Source organism: Canis lupus, chromosome 15 (assembly GCF_011100685.1).
Source record: "Canis lupus familiaris isolate Mischka breed German Shepherd chromosome 15, alternate assembly UU_Cfam_GSD_1.0, whole genome shotgun sequence".
Taxonomy (NCBI): domain Eukaryota; kingdom Metazoa; phylum Chordata; class Mammalia; order Carnivora; family Canidae; genus Canis; species Canis lupus.
The window spans coordinates 21,859,950-21,883,541 of NC_049236.1; the positions used below are offsets into that span (position 1 = coordinate 21,859,950).

General features: G+C 35.4%; 1 protein-coding gene across 4 annotated transcripts in view; it reads left to right on the forward strand.

Annotated features, from left to right (window-relative positions):
* SYT1 (synaptotagmin 1) overlaps positions 1-23,592 on the forward strand; it is a 535,022-nt gene that overhangs the window by 112,789 nt on the left and 398,641 nt on the right. For all 4 annotated transcript variants that reach the window (XM_038558525.1, XM_038558523.1, XM_038558526.1 and 1 more), the window contains exon 2: positions 8,467-8,584. The gene's annotated coding sequence lies outside the window, so the exon portion shown is untranslated. The remainder of the gene's footprint in view (positions 1-8,466; positions 8,585-23,592) is intronic.

The following is a 23,592-nucleotide window of genomic DNA, read 5'->3' on the forward strand; positions in this document are numbered from 1 at the left end:
ATTTGACTGTGACATAAAAACTGAGAGAAGCATGGGGAAACGAGGTTGGAGAAGTTGGCAGCATCCAGAAAATAAAGTACCTTGTAAGCATAAGGAATTAAGACATGTCCTTAGACCAAAAGTGAGCCTTGAGAACTTTAAATGGGGGAATAACATAATGCATCAGTTTTGCATTTTTAGTTTTATGTTTTTGCTGGGTACTTTATGAAAAACGCTTTGGCAGGCGATCAAGATTGTCTTTGGAGAGAAAACATCTAAGTTTCCCCAGACTCATTGTCTTTTGTTCTTTAAACTAGTACCTTCTCTGCTAATAATGGGACTTGTTATATATTCAAGTATTTGGGGAAAATTAATTTGATGTTGGTATGTAGGAGAGATTGAAGGTAGAAGATTATTCCAGAGATGGTTGTAGGAATCCAGTGATAAAGACTTGAATTGGTGGTTTCAATCTATTAATGGTGGAAAGGGAGAGAAAAAAAAAAACAAGATGCTACTGGAAACATTAAAAATCAATAATTGATAGACTTGTGGCTGGTTATAAAAAGAGGAAAGAGAGCCAAGATGACTCCAAATGGTGTTGATGATGAAAGTAACCATCATTTTATTTGTGTGTTTAGCCCATTGTAAATCAACAAATGAATGAACACATGACCAAATGAGAAAGAGGGGAAAGGAGGCTGAGTGAATTAGTTTTAGTTTGGGGCATTTTGAGTTGGAAAACAAAGTTTAAAAATCTGCCTAAATTAAAACATGTCCCATGTTTTAATACAAGCATACAAGGCCAGCATACAAGGCCCACCCTATACTATTTCAGCAGTATCATTAAAAAAAAATAGCCAATTTAGCTAGGTACTCCTATTATTTTGGCCATCCATTGAAAAATACAACACAGTGTCATGTCACTGAGCATTAGCCTAAAATCCTGATAGCCAGGTTCAAATCTCAGCTCAATCTCTCACTAGTGTGACCTTTATCAAGTTATATAGTCATTACATTTCTGAGTTTCCTAATCTATAAAATGGAAATAATAGTATTATCTTCCTCATAGAATTGTAAGGACTTCATAAACAAGCCACAAGCCTTCAACCAAATGCTTGAAACCTGAGGTTTGTAGAGCAAAGACATTACTAGATAAACTAATTATCCAAGATTCTCAACCAAGAGATACTATCTGTGTACAAGACACTATTGAGTACAAAGCTTCAGACTGAAATAGATATATTCCAATATAGTAAATTTAGGTAATTATTAACATTTTCTTACTTTGCATTTGCTAAAGTTCTAAGAGTTTTCAAAGTAAATATATTTCACTGATTTATATGTATATATCTTAAAGATCATTAAAATAAAGTAGCTATTTTTTTTAGTTTAAGTAATCTAAAATTCCATACGTATTATGAACAAATGGTTCAGTCATTAATTGGGATTTAACAAAACTTTAAATAATAAATATACAAATAATAAATGGAAGATATATCATTTAAAAATAGGTAATCAATAAAGTTTAGAATCAAAAGTGTGTGGCTACTATTACATGAACAGGCTATTTCAATAGAGTCTTCCTTGTTCTATTGCATTATACTTGTTATGTCTGGGTTTTCTCATATCTGGGTTCTTCTGACACTGATAATAGGATATAAAAATGTAGAATGTCCTAAGTATTTTATTCAAAATAAACTCTTCTATCATAAAGTACACTTTAAAAATTATCATAATTTAAATAATTTATTGTTAAGATCTTTTCTTCTCAAAGTATACCCCCTTCTCTAAATTATAAAAAATTTTATTGTGGCTTAACTATAAATATCACTAACTTAATTTATTTAGTGCTTTCTCACATTTAAAAAAAAAACCTAAAATCTATCAGATAATAATATAGAACCATTCTATCATCAGTTTACCCGGTCTTCATTATTGTAGTTAATTTTTCATGATTTTGTTGCCTTGTTATGAAAGGTTATATCTTTTGCAATTTCTCACTGTATTTCTTAATGTATTTAAATACATTTTCTAAAATATTTACCATGTATATATTTATGTCTTTATTTTTGTATTTGGCCCTCCAACATTGGCACTGGTAACTGAATTTAGCAAAGAATAACAGTTTTAACTGAGCTTTCTAAGAACTTAAGCAACATGAACGTGGAGACTTTGTCTTGCTTGCCCTTTCAACTTCAGACCTACAGAAGTACCTACCGTAAGGTAGGTGCTCAATAAATGTGTTGACATAAAGTGAAAAGAGACAGAGGACAAGCGATAGGGGAAAATGAATTAATCTTATTTTTGCCCTCAAGATACTTAAATGCAACATAAGGATATATAGTATGTGCATAAAAAAACATGAACAATTCGTACAGTGATATACATACTCTTCAATGTCCTGTAGTATTTCCTGTATAGCATTTAAGAATGGGAACCTCTGGGTTGTAGTGCTTTCAAATTTAAATCTGTGTTAACTTTATATTAGGAAGAATAATTTTATCAATAATGAGGGTAAAATAGCTGACCCAATAAGACTTAGTATGTGGTAGTATTTTAATTCAATTAATTTATCCAATCCTTTTAACAGTTAATACTGGAGAATTATTATATCCTATTTTTTTTATGAGGAAATTAAGGAATATAGGTAGGAAATCATAGAGCCTGGATTTGAACTCAAGCTGACAACAGTCCCAATGACAACCAAAAATAAGTCTTTGAAAGATCCATACAGTCCTTTACTGTAAATATCACTCAAAAATTTTTATACAAGATTCTGTTCATTTTTTCTTAAATTGAATTTATAGTAAAATAGTAATGGTTATATATAACAATGTAAATGTTACCTCAAATTATTTAAAAGTTTGAATTTGTTAAATAGCATAAGTGTTAATAAATTGTATTTAATCAAAAAATTTATTGGGCAGCCTGGGAGGGTCAGCGGTTTAGTGCCGCCTTCGGCCCAGGGCCTGATCCTGGAGACCTGGGATTGAGTCCCACGTCGGGCTCCCTGCATGGAGCCTGCTTCTCCCTCTGCTTGTGTCTGTGTCTCTGCCTCTCTCTCTCCCTCTCTCTCTCTCTCTCTCTTCTCTCATGAATAAATAAAATCTTTAAAAAAATTTTTTAATAGAGTACCTTTTGAAACAAGCAACTAAAGAAAATCCAAGAACATGTCAATGTTCCGGTTCTACATTTTGTATCTCTAGATTTCTAATCTTGCCTACAAATTATTGCTTGTTCTCTTTCCCCACTCCACTCATACATATCAGAGAGTCTGCTGGAACTTGAGCAACTGATTGCTATGCAGAGTACATGTTTAATCTCTTGGTTTATTCAATCCAAGAATTATTGCAAAAAACTGAGGCTGTGACTAACTCAGTGCTGTAAAATTAATTACTTTGGCTTTAGTCTCCTAAAATGCTTTTTGTATATGCATACACACACCCTAATACATATATCCTCTCTCTCTCGACATATATATATATGTATATATGTGTATATGTGTATATATACACACAATATGTATATATATATACACACAATATATATGTACTATATTTAATATTGCATTTTTATTTTATTTATTTTTTTAGAGATTTTATTTATTTATTCATGAGAGACACACAGAGAGAGAGAGAGAGAGAGAGAGAGAGAGAGGCAGAAACACAACACAGGCAGAGGGAGAAGCAGGCTCCATGCAGGGAGCCCAACATGGGACTCGATCCCGGGTCTCCAGGATCACACCCTGGGCTGAAGGCGATGCTAAACTGCTGAGCCACCTGGACTGCCCTAATATTGCATTTTTATATATACACATACACATACGTTTATATGTAATGCATTTTACACATATACCTTCCAGAAATCTATTCTTTCAATTTTTACCTGCACTTCAATCAGAGTTCACCTATATTCCAACAGTGGTCAACTGTTGCTGGTGTTGCTTTTGTTAGATATCTGGTAATTAATAGACCACTAACAATGGTCAGTGGGATCATGGGCACTTTGGCTAGTTTTAGCAGATCTTTAGACTAGATTCCTTTCTTTAAAAAAAAAATGTTTATTCGTGAGAGACACAGAGAGAGGCAGAGACACAGGCAGAAGGAGAAGCAGGGTCCATGCAGGAGCCCCATGCAGGACTAGATCCTTGGACTCCGGGATCATGCCCTGGGCCGAAGGCAGATGCTCAACCACTGAGCCACCCAGTCTTCCCGACTAGATTCCTTTCTTAACTAAATTTATCTTATAAAGCATTTTAAACTTTTTGAATAATTTAGAATCAAACGTGAATATATTTCTCTTTTGTAAATTTATTTTCATTTGTCCCCACTAACAAAGGAATTGAGAAACTGAAGGCAATCAGTTGAACAAAAACAAGTTGTCAAAATTTGCAGTGTATTCTATGTTGAGACTTCAGAAAAAAAAAAAAAAGATGAAAGTAGATGCATTGTTTGTGTATTAAATCAAATAAGAGAACCAAGCTTTTGAAATGTGCTTTTTCTGATTAATTCAAGAGAAAAATTATATAAAATTTCTTGTGGCTTTCATCTTGCATTGACTAATATGGTAAAAGGATTTCTCTCTGACATTTTTACCAAAAATGTCCCAATTCTAATAATAAACACTTATTTAAGTATTTTAAGCTGTTTTAACTCTATATTTCAGAGAGTTTGTAGACTTCTTGGAGCTGTAGTCCTCACCAATAGGTAAAAAACTGGGGACTAGACAATCCGTAAAGTATTTTTGCATTCTAACAAAATTTGCAAACATTTTCTCCTAAATTATTATCTTAACTACAGAAGAATTCTTTTTCACTTGAATGGTACAAGTAAAAGCCTATCTCTCCCACTTTCTCCCCTACTTTTTGCCTTTGCTCATTGCAGACAAGATTTTTCTATGCAAGTATTCCATAGGGCATCTTGGCACAAGGGATTTTTGAATGCAATTATTCTTTGAATTGTTATGTGCTGGGTAATTTACTGGTATACCATTTGTGATCTGCTTATACATAAGGTCAAAAACCTGAGTAATGCATCATAAACTAGTCTTTTATATTGTCTTTATCAAGGTTCACTGGATCTTTTAACCTACATTGACTACTATAAGTTAATTTTCCATAATAAAGCAATATTCAAATCAGCCTTTTAAAAATCACACTATAAAAATGAACATACGTAAGTCAAAATTAAGGGCGTCATAAGCAAATAACCTTTGGCACAGTTACTTTCATGTGAGGTTTTATTTTTCATACATTTGTTTAACCCAAATTGGTTTTATTTATACTTTTCTCATAAGCTACAACAACTCTAAAGACTGTTCTTAATGACAAATCACCAGGAGCATATTTTGTTATTCTGCTATGTTCCCCTTCACTGCAAAATTGACCTCACATGAAAGTAACTTTGGGAAAATAAGAACACTAGATGATTGCTAGCATCTGGGAAGCAATTTTCGGAATTATCCATTCATTTGCACATTCAAGATATATTTGTTAGGCTACTATACTCCACACCAAAGATGTTCCAGGCCCTGGATACTTATTAGTGAACCAAACTGGAAAAAAAATAAAAACTGTAGCTCCCAGAGATTTTTGTTGAGGTGGTGGTTGCAAGAGGAGGAAACAAACAAGCATATATGGATAGTAATAAGTACTATGAAGGAAAACATGGCATTATTTAAAGGAAAGTAAATCAACTAATTTCTAAATCAAAATGGTAGGTTTCATTTCTAAGGATAGGTAGATTTCTTTTAATCATGATACCTATCCCCAATCACCCTACTCAAAAGTAACTAAAGGGATTAGATCTTGCAGTGGTTCCTCATGGTTCCCATGCCTGCCTCCAGCCCTAATTAACACCTTCTATGCTTCTCTATGCACACTAGATTACAAACACATTGATTTTTGTTGTTGTTGGTTCTCAAACACATAAACCTCCTTTATTCCACATATTGTTCTACCTTGAATCTAATCTACCCCCTTTACCCCACCCCAGCTCCAAATTCAGCTAATTCCTAAATGTGATTTCTGCATGGGAGCCAACTCTGGATGAGGCTCCCTGCTCTCACTCTCCTAGCATTTTGACCTGTCCTTTTAGGAACTTATTACAATTTCTATTATGTAATGACATAAGGCATCTTGTGTATTTATCATCTATCTCTTTCATTAGCCTGCAAGCTCCATGGGATGAGGGGAGGTGGGGCACTGGAGGCAGCTGCTTCTGAGCCTTGCCAATGTACTTTCAGTGTCTTGCAGCCTGCCTGATACAAAATAAGCATTTAAAATATTGTGAGAGAAAGAATGATTTTCCATAAAAAATATCTCTGGTTTACAGCACATGGGTTTATGCAACACATGGCAAAGTGGGTTCTGGTGAGAGCTGGTAATATCTTTTAAACCATGTGACTAAGCAAACGATTCTAGTTGAATCCTTGTGTTTTTAAATCTGTGTTACACACTGTTCCTGCCCCAAACTCTGCTGGAAGTCTACTGCTTGCTCACAGGCTCACAGTCTCAATGACAGATGGTTTTTAATCTTTGCTATTTGGCTTCCAGAGTGGGTGGATATTGCTAACTCATGTATTCTCTCCAACATGTAGAAAATGACTCTGGTGGCCATACTCTGTAAGGAAGTAGATACTTTCTGGGATCTGTAGCTATGGGAGAAAGGTTTTAAATGCTTTCAGGTGGGAAAAAGCCACTTTTTCCTTGGAATTATTGTTGAAAATAATCCAACTGTGAAAAGCCACGGTTGTGTTAATCATAAAATAATTCCAGGACTTCACTGTTTCATCAACTCATGCCCAGTACTCTGAATGGCACACATACATATCAGTAGAAACATACAGTGTTGGTAATACTTCCTACTTGTTTTGACATGAAAAATGAGAAATCTCCTTGAGAAGACGAAGAACCCTTTCTCAGCACCTAATATGTTCTAAATTTCCATTGTGGCACTTATCAATTTATAGAGTGATTTTTTTTTCTACATCTGTCTCTCTAACTCCTTCAGCAACAAACTGTCTTTTCTCTTCTTATCCCTAAGACCTGACCAAAAAAATAAGGTCCATGATACACATTCAATTAATACTCATTGAGTAAATCACAGATAATAAATAAGTCCCTACATTGGAAACAGCTTGGGCTGGAGGAGACACTCCCTTATCTATTTCAGCCAGGCAAAAATGGAGCTCGGAAGCCACTCAGGAAACCAGGCTCTCTTATGCAGCATCTATTCCTCTAAACCAAGGACTAAGGTTTTCTCAAACCCAATAAATCCTCAGAAGATTTTCCTATGTGGATTTATGCCAGAACAATTCGGTCCATTAGTTGGCAAATAAGGACCCCTTAACAACTGCAGAGGAACTATAAAATTCTATTCAGAATATAATGAAAGCTGCAGGGGATTGTGTATTCATTTATCTTGTAGTAGGAAAACTTGAATCCTCAAATAACAGGGTGTTGCCATGTTAGCTTCCTCTAGAGAATTGAAACCCAAGCTGTAAGAGAGTAGAATGGTCTGATTGGTATCAGAGCCACTGGAATCTGCAAAGCCTCCATTCTTAATTGGGACCAGAAGATTCAGCGATAGCAAAGTCTCCCTACCTGTGTCTCTACATACGTGAAAGGATTGTGCTACTTTACTTAATATTTTGAGATCTCAAATTCTAAAATCATGACTTAGAAAAATAATAATAAAGTCATTACTTAATAGCCTAAAATATAAGGTAAGGGGTTGCTCTATATCAAAGAATAGATAAACGCAAGAGAAGTGCATTAAAACAGAGCGAAAGGAAGACAAGCAAAAGGAAAGGAGTGGAAGGGAAAGAAGGAGAAAGGATGGGAGGAAAGAACAAAGTAAGGGAGGAAGGGAACTGTTAAAATGTTTCATCAAGCTACTCCACATCCCCGATGTTTTGTATGTGCAGTATTTCAATGTCCTTCCTAGGTAAATAGCAAGGCTTTTCCTTTTTATTAGCACTGCTGCAGCTGCTGTTGCTTACAAAGAGATTCACAAATCAAAATAGATTCAGTTAGCTTTTCAATAATTCTAAAAGGTGGGGGAACATTGCCAGGGAAGCCTAGCACTCCAGTATCCTAACAAGGAGTCTTGTTAGCAAAACAAAGTGTGAATTGCTTAGAGATAATTCCCTGCGGTTGGTAATTCCACTGGGCTCCTCAGTGGCAGCACGAGCTATTTCTCCTCAATAGACCAATGCCACCGAACAGAATGTGTCAGAAGAAATGCAAAAAACGGGCTTTCTTGAAACATTTATTCTCCTAGATTTTTCTTTATGTCAGCATGATTCATACTTATTGGTTCTTAGCCTGGAGCACCTAGCACAACCAGGAATTGAGGAAGCTAGAGCAGAGTGTGAATAATGAATGAGCTACATAAGCAGAAGTCCATACACCCAATCAGTAGCAAATGCAAGTGCAGAGTTGTAGGCCAGCATTTTCATGGATTATTTCTATTATTTTCTCTCAAGGGAAAACACGAAAACGAGAACCAGCAAGAGCTTGAGTGACAAACGCCTGGCTTGAGATTGGAAGACTGTTTGCCTATTGCTTCATTCCTCGAAATTGCATTACAACTGCCAGATTAAGGTATATGGAAAAAAAAACGAAACTTTGATAGGTTTTGTTGATGCATCCCTCTGTCTCCATATATATTCTTGTGATGTGGGGGGGGGAAGCATTTGTTTAGAAGACTGAACGAAAAGTGTTTCATGATATTAAAGGAAATATTAATATTTTTTTTGCAACTTCTGAAATTATTACTAGTATTAATGCCCTTGAAGTGCTAGTTTACTTGATGAGGCACTGGTCACTTATATAACATTTGTGCTTTCTCTCACTTTCATTTTGTACTTCATCAAATCTGAAGTTGTCATGGTTCATTATCTGTAGATGATCTTGGGCAGCCTTGCATTCTAAAAGAATATGCCACGGCATCTGCCTCTGTGCTTTTGTGCCCTGCTGTACAGATGATATTTCAGCATGAGTATTGGGTAAGGGGGTGAGAGTGGAGGCAAGATTTGTCTCAGGCTGATGATGTTTCTTTGTGCCATACTATGTCTTCTTCTTTTGTGTCTGCCTGATTCAGCAACGAAGTACATATATCACATTGTGACTATTACATATGTTAGAGTACATAATTGGGGTTGTAAAGTATATGCTTGAATGTCTTAAATAATGAATTCCATCAAATTCAATTACCATTCTTGGACTCTTCATTAACCAATCAAATTGCTTCTTTGGTCTAAGTCATTTCCAAGACACTTTCGTAGGCATAAACACAATTGTATGAAGTAAATTGGGGGTGATTAAATTATCTTACTAGTCATTATTTGGAGTCCCATGTTACTGAAGTTTTGGATTCCTAAAGAATGGACTTCCATGTTATTCCCATTGTATACAGGAGAGAGGATATTGGAGCATAAGATTATGTCTTCAGGAGTTTATTTCACTATTTGCATCTTTACTCTTTTTTTTCCGAGGAAGTGGGTTACAGTAGGTCACCAATACTAAAATTACATAGAAGTAAACCAAGTCTTATAAAATTTATGGACTTATTAAATAGATCTGTCCAACAGGCTTGTGTTATACCACAAGTCCTTCACCTTTCCAGAATGAACTGTTCAATACCAGAAGTTTCTCCCGTCTCTCATGCAGTGTGATACTTCATTCAGTCTAAGATCACAGTTGTTACTGTTGAGGCATGCTTTTTTCCTAATTCTCATATTTTCTTTGCATGGACTATTTTTTTTTTAAAGATTTTATTTATTTATTCATGATAGTCACACAGAGAGAGACAGAGAGGCAGAGACACAGGCAGAGACACAGGCAGAGGGAGAAGCAGGCTCGATGCACCGGGAGCCTGACATGGGATTCGATCCCGGGTCTCCAGGATCGCGCCCCGGGCCAAAGGCAGGCACCAAACCGCTGCGCCACCCAGGGATCCCTGCATGGACTATTAAAGTAATTTTTAAAATACATATATATCCAGAGCCAAACGTACTTTACTTTCCTAGGAAATCACTGTCACCAGGCTAATGTATAATGTTATTTCAATAACTTTACAATGAAGGACATGTGCTGATGTTGTGGCATGTTCCCTACACTTAGGTTTCCAATTAGTATGTCTTTGTCTTCTACTCTCCCTTGGCCCAACAAACATTGTCCATCCTGAAGCCTGAGTTCATTCATTTATTTATCCTATGATGATTTTGTTAAGTACTTCATATGCCAGTCATTTTTCTAAGCTCTATGTCCAGGCTTCTGTTCTCACAGCATTTTCATGTTAGTGGAGAGGCAGACCTTTCTCAAAGAACAAATACATAAATATACAGATCCACTAAAATGTTGGTTATCCAGTATCTAAAATCATATTTTTTCTACATCTTTTTTTATACAAGTTTTTTCCAGTGATCCTACTCTTTAATCTTATTGATTCTTACTGTTGTCAACCATGCATTAAAATTGATCCTATCCACATACTTCAACTCTCTTAAGGCTTTACATTTCCTTAAATGGAACAGACAAGGAAATGTATAAATTTACATATTAGACAAGCTGTATTGCCTGAAAAATCTAATCCAGATAGCTGGGCCCAAATAACACCAGGATGGCTACACTGTGGCCAGTATCAAATCAAATACCCTACAACCCATTCACAAAAACTATCTTTTCTGATCCTGAGGTTTTTCTTAATTATATTTTCTAAGGATTAAGTGTTCTATTCTGGAACACATCAGAATAAATCTTTTGCTCCATTGTTCTATCAGGCAAAGTGACTTTGGTACGGATTAAGTTAGACTAGCCACTTTTTAATTCTATAAAGATTGTATGCATCTAGTCAATATAGAACAACAATAGACTCCAGAGGATTCATTGTGGTAACAGAAAAAATGATTTAACCAAAGATACTGGATATAAAGCAGAAAATAGATGATAAGAATATACTAGGCAACTTATATATATTTTTAATATAAGAAGAGATAAATCAATATCCTGAAAAAGTCGTAGAAATTGTATATAAGTTAATAATTTCCCTTAATTATCACTTAAACTAAAAACATTTAAATGCAACATATAGAGAACCACTTTAATAATAAAAATGATTTTTATATTTGCTTATGTTGATACTTATTTCAGCCTAATAAAATATTTTATAGAGAGTGAAATACTTTTTATCATAATTTAATAAAAGCAAAAATTTTGATGCTTTCATCAGTTTATTTAGTGTTGATTCATTTTTTTATTTGAATATACTTTTTCCAAGTGTTAGGCATTAAAGAATCTTTATTTTACCATACATTTAACCACCTAGTTCACATGGACATGGGAGAGAACTTGATATAATCTTACAGAGAAACATAACCAAAGTAAGAAATGTATAAAATAGATAGGAGAATATATTTTATTATTTATTTTATTTTATAATATTTATTTATTTTATTTTTTATGAGAATATTTTTTTTAAAAAAACCCAGTAAGAATATGAAACAACAGAGGGATATGTTAAAGGGTAGAAAATTACTTCAGGTGCTATAGTAATGAGCTCTGGAAAGCTGTCCATTCCCTCACATTGTAAAACTCACACTTAACTACCTGAAGCATTGCCTAATTTTACTACATGCATCTAAATTAATTATTGATTACAATTTGTATCGGCAATTCTGCTGAACTGAGCTGAAGCACTCACCACTCTTATTCATATATGCCTATCTTCACAGAAACATTATTATAAATATTTCTAAATATATAGATCAGTGCACAAATACAAAAGTAAAAATCCTCCAGGGTCAAAAAAGGGACAACTCAAAAGCAGAGTACAAAGTAGAAAGACTAAGAGCTGATGTCATGACTGAACAGGCAGGGATGCGTCCCTTATCAAGTCTCTAATGATTAGGGATCTGGAACTGAAAATCTCATATACACTCAAGACCCAAGAAGAGCTGTCTTCTCTTTGATGAAGCAGCAAGAAAATTGTACCCACTGATCCACGGAAGTGACTAGAGCTTGTCTGCCTAGGAATCTAGATGAAATGGGGAAAAAAGTAACTCTCCTGTGACAAATAAAAACACCAAGCTGTGGTATATACCACTATGGGGTTTAAATTTATATTATTCACAGCACATGAATCCTTCAAAATTTTATTATTTTATTTTATTTATTTTTTTAAGATTTTATTTATTCATTCATGCTCTCATGAGAAAGAGAGAGAGGCAGAGACACAGGTAGAGGGAGAAGGAGGCTCCACACAGGGAGCCCAACGTGGGACTTGATCCCGGGTCCCCAGGATCACGCCCTGGGCCGAAGGCAGCACTAAACTGCTGAGCCACCCGGGCTGCCCCCTTCAAAATTTTAAAGAAACTAATGGAAACCTACAATTTTGTATGGAAACATATCTGGGCCAGAAACACAGGACCCTTTAATTTAAAAAAAAAAAAAAAAAAAAAAAACCCTCTGAAAATGAATTTATAATTAAATAAGGATAAAGCCCTCACAGGAGAATTGTCCAACATAATGAAGAATAATAAGCAGACACCACAAACTAGAATTCTAAAATTTTTAAAAATAATTGCAAACATAAAAGGAAAGAAATAGGGACACCTGGGTGGCTTAGTGGTTGAGCGTCTGCCTTCGGCTCAGGGCATGATCCTGGGGTTCCAGGATCGAGCCCCGCATTAGGCTCCCTCCAGGGAGCCCGCTTCTCCCTCTGCCTGTGTCTCTGCCTCTCTCTCTCTCTCTGTCTCTCATGAATAAGTAAATAAAATCTTTTTTAAAAAAGAGAAGAAATAGAAACCAACAGGAGGGCTTTATAAAAATAAATTAGCAAATTTGAAAAAGAAATAATACTCAAAGAAAAGAAAAATATAGTTTTCAAATTTAAAAACATAATGAAAACTTTAAGGAGGAAGAGAAAAATGGCCTAAGAGAATATTAGTGGCTACAAGTTAAACCTGAAGAAATTATCAAGAATGAACACAAGAGTGTTAAGCTATGGAAATGCTGAGAGATATGAAGGAATAATATGAAGAAGTACACCACATACCTCCTAGGAATTGCAGGTGGATAATTGTAAGATAATAGCTGAGAGGTTTCTGTGTTTGAAGAAAGACATAAGTACCATAAAGGATCATTCTCAGTCACAAGCCAAATAAATAATAACAAATTCATACATAAATATTTTAACAAGCCAACAGAGCACCAATGATAATGCAAAGACCTTAAAAAATCAATTAGAGCAGATAGTATATAAAAAAGCAATGAAAAATAATAATTTCAAGTGTTGAAGGAAAATAGAAAACTCAAATTCCATGTTTATGTAAACTATTTTTTCAAGAGTGAGAGCATATTTGTGCATATTTGTGAAATCCTGGTTGTGAATGTGTTAGCCTTAAAAAGTTGGTTATTCTATGACTCACTAAACCAAAAGACATTATCATCCATGGAATATTGTTAAAAGACCAAATTCATTGCTAACATATCTTTACATATCAAATGTATGAACATTTTAATGGCCTCAGAGAAGAGACCTTTGGACAGCTAGTTAAATGGCCTGAAATGTGGAAACTATGCACTGCCTTGACCATTTACCTGTTTTGGGTTGTAAGCCATACCACTGCCATTCTTCTTAGGAGCAACGTCAAGTGTGAAATCTGTATGCTTTCCTAGGTTCATCCTTTTAATTCTTAAATAAATATATTTATTAAGAATTCTTAAATAAATAACTGTCATTAGAGTAGCCTTGTGCATTGCAAAAGGCACATCCAGACTCTTATATGTGCATATACATGTGCAAATACCTCTTTTGCTCAAATATTCTGAAGTAGTGTGAAAATTTTATAAATAATTCAGTGGCTAAAACTTTCTACTGACTCCTTGTCCAGCACACTTAAGAAATATAGGACAGCTGAGCTAGAAGTTGTAGAAAAGATTGTTGGAAGTCATCAGAGTAAGTTGTTACCAGACAGCTTATGATCATTCACAACTTCTCTGTATTGAAACCAGTAATTCTGTGAAGAAGACAGAGAGCATAGACTAATGACTGAGCAGCTTAGCAAGACTGTGCCTTTACCTGGGACAAAAAATTTAAGAGTTCCTAAAAAAAGGCCCAGTTATGAAGACAAATGTGTGTAAATAACTTCTCTACCTCTTAAATTGGATAGAGCATTTACAAATCAATTATAGTCCTTTATATACCTGTGATGTTTTCTTATGTCCTGGACAGAATGTGTCAAGATAATTAACAATTCAGAGCCTCCTAGCAAGACAGTGATATATAACTATTATATTATTCCCGTTCTATTTAATTCTCAAAGCTAATGTACTTATTTGTTTAGATGATCATAAATTAGAAAATAATAAAAGAATGGATTTAATAAAAAAGCAATAAACATATTCATGAAAGAAATACAACTCCATAAAAGTGAATTAAAATTTGCTATCAAATATATAGAAAATTAGATGGAGTTTTTGGTTCACAATAGCTTGCTGATTGGCAATATTAAAATGCTGTTAAAAATGAGCCTTATTATTCTAGGCTATATATGTAGAAAGAGAACAGGAATAATTCTGGCCATGATCACTATGCTGGAGAACTAAATTCAAATTTAAGTCCATAACTGAAGAATATCACGAATAAAAATGTAGAAGGAGCAACAAAATTAAAGTTTGTGGAATAATCCTGTAAAAAAAAAAGAATAAGGAAATTTCAAGATGTTGAAATGAGAAAACACGAAGCATCAAATACGGTCATAACATAAATATATGCCATTACAAGAAACATTGTACACTAAGGACCAAAAGGAGAGAAACTTATTTAAATTGTAGAAGAGTAGTAGATGCGATGATGCAACATTCTGCAGGAGAGAATGTTGAAATCTACTTCTGAATTTGTTAAAAAATGATTTTTATCTTTTCTGAAAACTTTTAATACAATTCTAGCTGACAATGGAAAGATGCATTTTTTTAATATTTCCTAACTCTCACATATTTATAAATATTGAAGCTGCACTTGGAAAGCTTATTGTAATAAATCTGAAGGTTTTCTGAAATATGAGCACAACATGAGTTTTCTAGGTGATAAGTTATTTTATGATTTTGTTATTATGCTTCAAATGGGCAAAGGAAAATCTGAAAAAAAAAAAAAGAAAAGAAAAGAAAAGAAAAACAAAAAACTTCTAGGAAAAAAGTATCTTTCCAGAATGGCTCCCTGTCAAGATGGCAACTGAGTACAGAGACGGACTAAATTAATCCTTTGGGTTTAATGGTTGTTTTGATGTTCCATAGGAGAAATGATCATTCTGTCTTGGCATCCAAGAAAGCACTCCTCCAGGGATAGGGTGATCTTGCTCACATTCCTCATACCCCCTACATTTTAATGGGCACATTCCAGGCAGAAAACATGATAATAAGTTTTATATGTTGATTTAGAACTTTTAATTCTAAAAACTTTGGAGATTTTTAATCTACTTATGTTTAACTTTGGGGTATAAATGTAAAGATACTTGGCTTTATAATTTAGTTGCTTGAGTAACTTTTTTAGACTGATTTATGGTCAGCATGCTCCAAGTTTATCTCAGATGCAAAATTTCTCCTCATGCAATTAACCCAAATCAACAAAGGAAATCATTTCAAAAAGTATTCATCCAATTAAAATTGTATGTAGTCAGGAAAGTTGATATTAATCTCTTTTCATTTACCAACATCCTTGCATTTTTCCTTATAAAAGCACTTTGGAGAAGGTAGAGAAATTAAAAGAAAATGATAAGAAGGGAAATTTATAAGCAACTTTAAAAGCTATATACAATTTTGCCTGATTTTCATGTAGCCTAGTATTCAATTCTTAGCTGGTCTTCTCTGATTCCGTCATGCCATAGACCGGAGAGGCAGTGTTTTCCCATCAGTTTCTTCTGTATAGATAAAAGCATTCAAACCAAACATCTAACAGTTTGTATTTTTCCACTAAAAGAAATGTCTCTGGTGAGTAGGAAAGATGATTTACGTGCATGTACCTGACCTTATAAAAAATAATCTTTGTGTTCATCATAAAGTTGAATTTATATTGCTATCAAACATTTACTCCAGTTCCTTTTTGTATATCTCTAATATACCATTTAGGTTATAGATCTCTGATACCTGAGAACACCGGACAATTGAGAGAAATCCATTGTGTTTCCCTTCCAAATTTTTTTTTTAAAGTTGGTAGTTTTTCTGCTTCCTTTAACGAAATATAATTTAATGGTTACAAAAATGTTTGCAAAGCTTTAGCTAACACATTACTAAGACCAAAAATTGGCCTTCCTATTATTTACAGTTCAGAAAGTAAATGGTAAATATATTTATTATTTATCTGTAAGATGGAATAAAAGTTATTTGGCTTCTTATACCGAAACCTCTTGTTTATATACGAGGAAGTTCCTAATGGGAAAAGAACTCTTGTACATTAAGCCTTTCCATTCATATTCTGAAACTACCTTTTTCACCCTGTGGAATAGAAGCCATATATTTATTTGATATGGAGGCTGAAATTTAGTTCATGGAACAGAATATATACATCTTTGTTTGTCTCTATATAATAAGATTCTAGACTGTGATGAGTGGCTTTCCATATACACATGAAGGATTAGATGCCTATCTTTCTTCTTTCCCAAAATGCCATCAGCATTGTCAGGCCTTGAATGTAGGTGGAAAACTGACTCAATGATGCTCGTGTTTCTTGCTAAAAAATAGCCACAATGCAGAATAGAGCAACACTGAAATTTTATGAAGCATGACCATGAAATAGCAAAACTCCTCCTTTTAAAAAAGCTCGTGTACTAGAATTTATATCCAAATGAGTGTTGTCTTTCACTGCGGTCATCTTAGATTTTAAAAACGCTGCCACTGTTGAAAATATTTTGGTACTGTTTTTAGAGCCAGTTATGCACAAGGAAGCATTTTCAACAAACCCCGCGAAGGCGCTGTGTTAATTACCATCAGCGCAAATGTGGAGGTGGCCTTTCTGGGACATTTCTTTCAATGAGTTTTTTGAACTCATCAAGTATATTTTTATTTTAAATAGTCCTTTTATCCTCTAGACAAAAAGATAGATATATTGTATAGAAGAAGGGTGCTGAGGCTGGTGGGCCCATGAGGTCACATGTTGGGTAAAGAAAGCATTAAACTCTTTCCAGATATTAAAAACAAAAAACACACAGGAAACACTAAGTTTCAGGCTGGATCGATGAGTATGGGCTCATTGTTTTACTCACTCCTTGTTATATCATTTAGTTACATACTCATATAAGTATATAAGGTCCTTGCTAGAACCTGAACTATACATAACCCAACCCTGCTACTGCTTTTAATTGGGACATAGAACTTTACTGGAGCCTGTAGTACTCTGCATACCCAGTTACCGCTTGATAGTCAGTTTGCATAGGGATGTATACAATGGACCCTAAGAAGCCAGTTGATACCGGGTCCAGATGGATTCACTGATGAATCTTACCAAACATTTAAGGAAGAAATTGTACTAGTCCTCTACTGTCCCTTCCAGAAGATAGAAGCAGAGGGAATACTTCTAACTCATTCTATGAGACCAGCATTATCCAAACACCAAAACTAGATGCATGCATTACAAGAAATCTACAGACCAATAGTCCTCATGAACAGAGATGCAACAATCCTTGACACCAGCCAGACTATAAGCAGTCACGCCAGGTGAAAACTGTAATGGAGCTTGGAGGGATGCTCCACCTCCTATAGGAAACTGTTAATTTATTCAACCAGCATTTACTGTTCAGAGCACTATTCTATACAGTCATGAGATCACACTTCCTACTAGCCCTCAGTCACTTATTAATTCAGTCATCCAACAAATACTTCTCGAACCTGTACAATGTATCAGGCATTGTACATGGGGTTGGGGGATACAGCAGGGAGTAAAATAGGCCAAATAACTGCCTTCGTGGAACTTACATTCTACTGGGGAAACTGACAATAAACAAGATCTACATATAAAATGTAGGCTTGTATATAATAAACATACAACCTGTAAAATTGAAACACGTCATTGATATGTGCATGTACATGGGGGTGATATTTGCATAGGTTGTTCAGACATGGCCTCTTTCAGAAGGTGACTTTATGCAAATCCCTAAAGTATGTGAAGGAGAGAATTTTGACAACATCTCCTGGAAAAGAGAAGATAGTTGGAGAAGACACAGTAACTAGAGAAGGACGTGAGAAGGGATGTGCTTGGAGATGAAGTTGAGGAGCTGGGTTGACACTGACTCATGCGTGGCCTTGTGGAAAGTGAGACGGAGCTTGGCTCTTCCACCTCATCTAATGGGAAGCCACTAGAGAGTATTCAATGGGGAAATGCCATAAAATGATGATTTTAAAAAGCTCATTATAGGACGCCTGGGTGGCTCAGTGTTTGAGTGTCTGCATTTAGCTCAGGGAGTGATCCTGGGTCCTGGGATCAAGTCCTGCATCAGGCTCCCTGCAGGGAGTCTGCTTCGCCCTTTCCCTGTGTCTCTGCCTTTCTCTCTCTGTGTCTCTCATGAATAAATAAATAAAATCTTTAAAAAGAAAACTATCTTTAAAAAAAATATAAACATACCATTCCAATTTCTGTGCAGAAAGGTATATTTAGGTGCCAAAAATACAGGCAAAGAGCAGGAGAAGTTATTGCAGTATTACGAGCAAAGAAACTACCAGAGTTCAGTAGCCTTAATGAGGCTCGTGAAAGGATAATGGTGAGAAGAGACTTGAGACATATTTTGAAAGTAGAACCTCTAGGACATGTTGAAGGATTAGTTATGGGGAACAAGAGAGAAAAAAATAAATCAAGAATTCCCCCTACGTTTTTGCCTTAAACAACTTGGTGAAACCATTTACTGTGATGGGAAGGACCCAAACAGGAACAGGTGAGGGAGGAGAAAACATGTTTTATTCTTGCACAGCAGTTTGGAGATTCTCACTGGACTTCCAGGAGACATCAAATAGGCAGTTAGATATGGGAGGCTGGCCCCAGGGGAAAGAACTGGGATGAAGACATAAGAATGAGGTTTGCATGAAGTAAACTCCTCAGTAGCAAATTAAGGAACACCTTACTCAAAGTTGCTTAACTATCAGTGACACTTATTATATCACCTTATTATGTCTATTTATTAATTCTAACTTTAGGGAGTACCAGGGTTGATGCTGCAGATAATTGCTATCAGAAGCCAGGTCAGCTTCTATGAGAGTCTCCTGGCATATGCCCCATGTTGGCCACACTGGTGCTGCCATCCTAGTATCAGGTCTTTTCATGGCAAGGGAGAGAGCAGGATCGCTGAAAGAAGAGAGTGTGGCAGAAAAGGGCTTAAAAAAAAATACAGCTCTCTCTTTTCTAATTGGAGAGCAAAATCTTTTTTAGAAAATTACGAAGAGACTTCCCCAATGTCTTCCTGCTCAGAGCAATATCGAATGCCCATCCCTAAACCATTCCTTGCAAAGGGAGAAGGGTATTATCTAAACTTGATAAGACAAGCATGAGTCATTTCTTCTGGCTGAGGTTCCTTCGTTAATGAAAAAGTAAGGATATATTGGGAAGGTAAGCATCCATGTCCAGTACACGAGGCACTGGCTTGGAAATGGTATTTAAAATCAGGACAGGATGATGACACCAAAATTAGATCCACTGTACACTCAAAATATTTTTACCTTCTCTCTGTAATGTCCATTTTATATGGCCGCTGGTAGAACAAAATCATACACTCACCTAATGTAACACCTATCAGTTAGTTGCTCTTAGAAGTGAAAGAAAAGCAAAACCCAGAACTTAAGCTGGTAATTACGAGGATTATCTCTTATCATAGATGAGAATTAAACAGACACATGCAGAGACATGCACACACTCAGTATAATTTCCAGTTACTTCCTGTTTTTATGAGAGCTTAGGGGAAACAGGGCCCAGACTATTTTGATCTTAAGTATATTTATTATGGACTTACATTCAGCCGATCTAATGGCCATTCTATCTTCATGAGCCATAATTTACTCATCTTTGAAATACCTCACAGCTTTTTCCCTTTGCTGTTCATTCAGGATTTTTTTTTTCCTTTTTAATTCACATTTTTTACTTCAAAATACCAAATGAATTAAAGTACCTGACTGTGCTTTCCTGGCCACAGTAACTGGTCTAAGGATGGGCACTAAATGCAGGCAAGTTAATTATGAAACTCCTTCCCATGATTATAATGACTTTATCCGCACATACATTTTTATACTTGTCGGCTATTAACCTAGGTTTTCCTCTCTTAATTTAAAAATGGAGTGAGAACAATGGCCTGCAATCTTGTACTATGTTTTTACAATGTTAAAATTAGTCATTGGCTTATAAGCCAAGATACAGATAAAGACCTTTCTTGTGAAAAATGTACCTATATTTGTGGGCTAAAAGCTATAAATTGGAATACAGAAATATCATAAAGACTATCTCCACTGGCTCCTTAGTTTGCCTATCTACAAAACATGCCTAGTAAATTTACTAAATTCATTGCCCTTTTTTCAAAGCCCACAACCATAGGATATATATCTCATTTGGCCTACTGAGTGACCCATCTAGGGAAGGTGCTTGATTAAGTTATCTGAAATGCATTTGCTGAGTGACAGGAACCAAAGTAGACATTAGAATTTTTCATGAATAAAATGTGATCAATGCATCTGAGTGTTTCGCAGCCTAGTTGGAGACTGCCCATAGTATATTGAATAAAATAAACAGAAAGGGGAACAAGAAGTGTCTAGGATAAATGAGACCTGGAGAGAGAAAGATCTCTGAGAAAAAAAAAAAAAACACAAAAACACAAAAACCAAGAGTGCAGATGTAAACATATTTGATTCAGGGACTATGCTAGAAAAGTTCATGAAATCAGTAAAACAAAGAGGGGTGGTGAGGAGATTAAGAATGGGGAAAAGACCTGTTGAAGAATCAGAAATGGCACCAATCAGAAATATTAGAAGGAGAGTTTAGAAAATTCACAGGAGGGGATCCCTGGGTGGCACAGTGGTTTGGCGCCTGCCTTTGGCCCAGGACACGATCCTGGAGACCCGGGATCGAATCCCATGTCGGGCTCCCGGTGCATGGAGCCTGCTTCTCCCTCTGCCTGTGTCTCTGCTTCTCTCTCTCTCTCTGTGTGTGACTATCATAAATAAATAAAGATTAAAAAGAAAATTCACAGGAGAATAACCTGAATTACAGAAAATCAGCTGTTGGGTTTGTACACATTTAGTAGAGGGGTCACTGGATAGGGTTTGAACATAAGCTTACGGATGTGAATGTGTTAGGTGACCTGTGAATGTCGCCATCCACCTGCCACTTCCGTGAGCGGGGTTCGTAGATACCAACTGTTCATTTCTTTACCGAGACTCTCCCGAATGCCAAGTGCTGTGGCAGAAGCGAATAAAAGGCTGAGGCCTCTGTCCTCAGGAAGTCATCATCTCTGATACACAGATAATAAGTAATGTGATAAGATTTATTTGCCACGATTCCTATTATTGTACTTTCCCCCTCCCCCACAATTTAAAAAACTAACCCAGCTAGCCCATTGGCATCTAAATCACGACTCTCTGGTCTACTCCATCCTTCCATACTATTACTTTGTTCTATTTGTTCTACTATAGGAAAAAAAAACAATGCGAGTTGATAACTGCATGTGTTTTCAAGTACAAACTCTTATCTGTGTCTGCTGTATCGCACTGTATTGTGAGAAGTCCGAAATTCAGGTTCTTTCTGAGATTTAATTATCTGGTACTTTCCTACAGCAGTCTGTCTCCTATTGACATGTCAAATTTCATTTTGTTCACATATCTTTGGTGTGCGTCTCCTTGATATTGATAACAGTGGCTGGTGTAAGAGCTTATCTACTTTTGATTCTGAAAATGTAATAAAGAAGGGAAATACAAAGCAACAGCCAGATGTACTAGTTATGCAAGCATCCATCCAACCTCTCTATCAGTGTTGGGGGAATATGGTATGCACGCTGCAACTCCGTCTCACTGCTATCAAAGACAAACACCAGTGGCAAGGGACAGCCACTTCTTTCACAAGTGATTCCTTTGAAGGAATAAATTATTGAAACAAAACAAGCTAAAATAGTCTTATGTGAATCTTTGTTTTACTTTTAAGGTATCATCATTTCATGAACGGGATTTGATTTTTTTGGATTTCTTTTGAACATCTTTTTTTTTTTTTTTTTTTTTTACTTCAGAACCACAAGGCTTTTATTCTTGCCTAATGATTTAGGAGTAGAAATGTTGTGAGAACTAGGAGAGATTGTATTTTTTTGCCCTTTTTAAATTTTAACTATGGTTGGTCCATTTGAGTAGATCTTAGTTAAGTATCAAAATTAAAGAAATGTTTGAGAGAAAACATAATATGAAAAGATAACCTAAGAAGTGATGTATTTTTTGCCAGCCCGAGCAGGTTCATCCATTTGTAAAGGCCTTCCAAAAAGGGAGTCTCACAACATCTTGTAGAAATTCTTCCTTGTATCTAACCCAAATCCTTTATATTCTGTATTACCCTGGTGTTTTCTCCTTTCTTAGAGAATTTCTAGTGGAAGATCATGTCTCTTTGACTTACAGCCAATTCCAAAAACAAGACAATTAATGTAGACATTTAATAATTGTGGACCCATTGATAATTGATGCTGTTTCCTTTGGATTTCACAGGTAAAAATAAACTTAGATTTATAACTAAAAGAAGGGAAGAACCAGTCATTTGGAATCATTCTATATAAAGGATTTTTCATCATTGATCTAAAATCACAAATCAGACATTTTTATCCAAGAAAATTCTAGAGAAATAAATTTTATTTCCAAATGTGATTTGAAAAACTCACAGACATTGAGCCTTGCCCTTTCTATGAACTTTTTCCCAGGTTAACAAGTTTTCTTAATCCCATCATTTTTGGTGCTGTTTATAAAACTAATAGTTGCATGTAAGCACTAAATTTATTTATAGATTTTATAAAATTATGTTGAGTTGTTTGATGGGTAAGTGTGTTATGCCAAGTTGATTTGGTTCTATGTGGATTACTGTTTGAGGGGATAAAAGCTGATTAGTTTGTAGTGAGGGTTATTACATGAAGAGCCATTATTTCCTGGAACATTTATTTTGGGCCCTTCCATGGAGTCTGAAGGCCATGGGCAAGCTGAAGGACAGGCTTCTCACCAAGGGCATTGTCCCTCTCATACTATCAGCCTTTTCTCCAACTCAGTATCACCCTGGGAGGAAGATTAATTTGTAGAAAAAAGAAAGGGATAGCTCCTTCTTTACCTATGGAGCCACAAACAGCAAATAATGCCTGGAAGTCATTTTGGAGGGTTGAAATATTTAAGTTTTAGAAGCGGTTACCCCCAGACTCGAATCTTAACTCTACCAACCACCTGTGTGTGGTTAGGCAAGGTGATTGACCTCTCTAGCATATTGTCTTTCATATATAACAATTTATTTCTTTTAAATTCTTTTTATATGTGCAATAATTTTAAGAGTCCTCCCAACATTATCTCAGACAGGAAGTGAAGGTAGATAAGGTTTTCTAAACTCCTTTGACTTCTAGTTTGTCGATGGC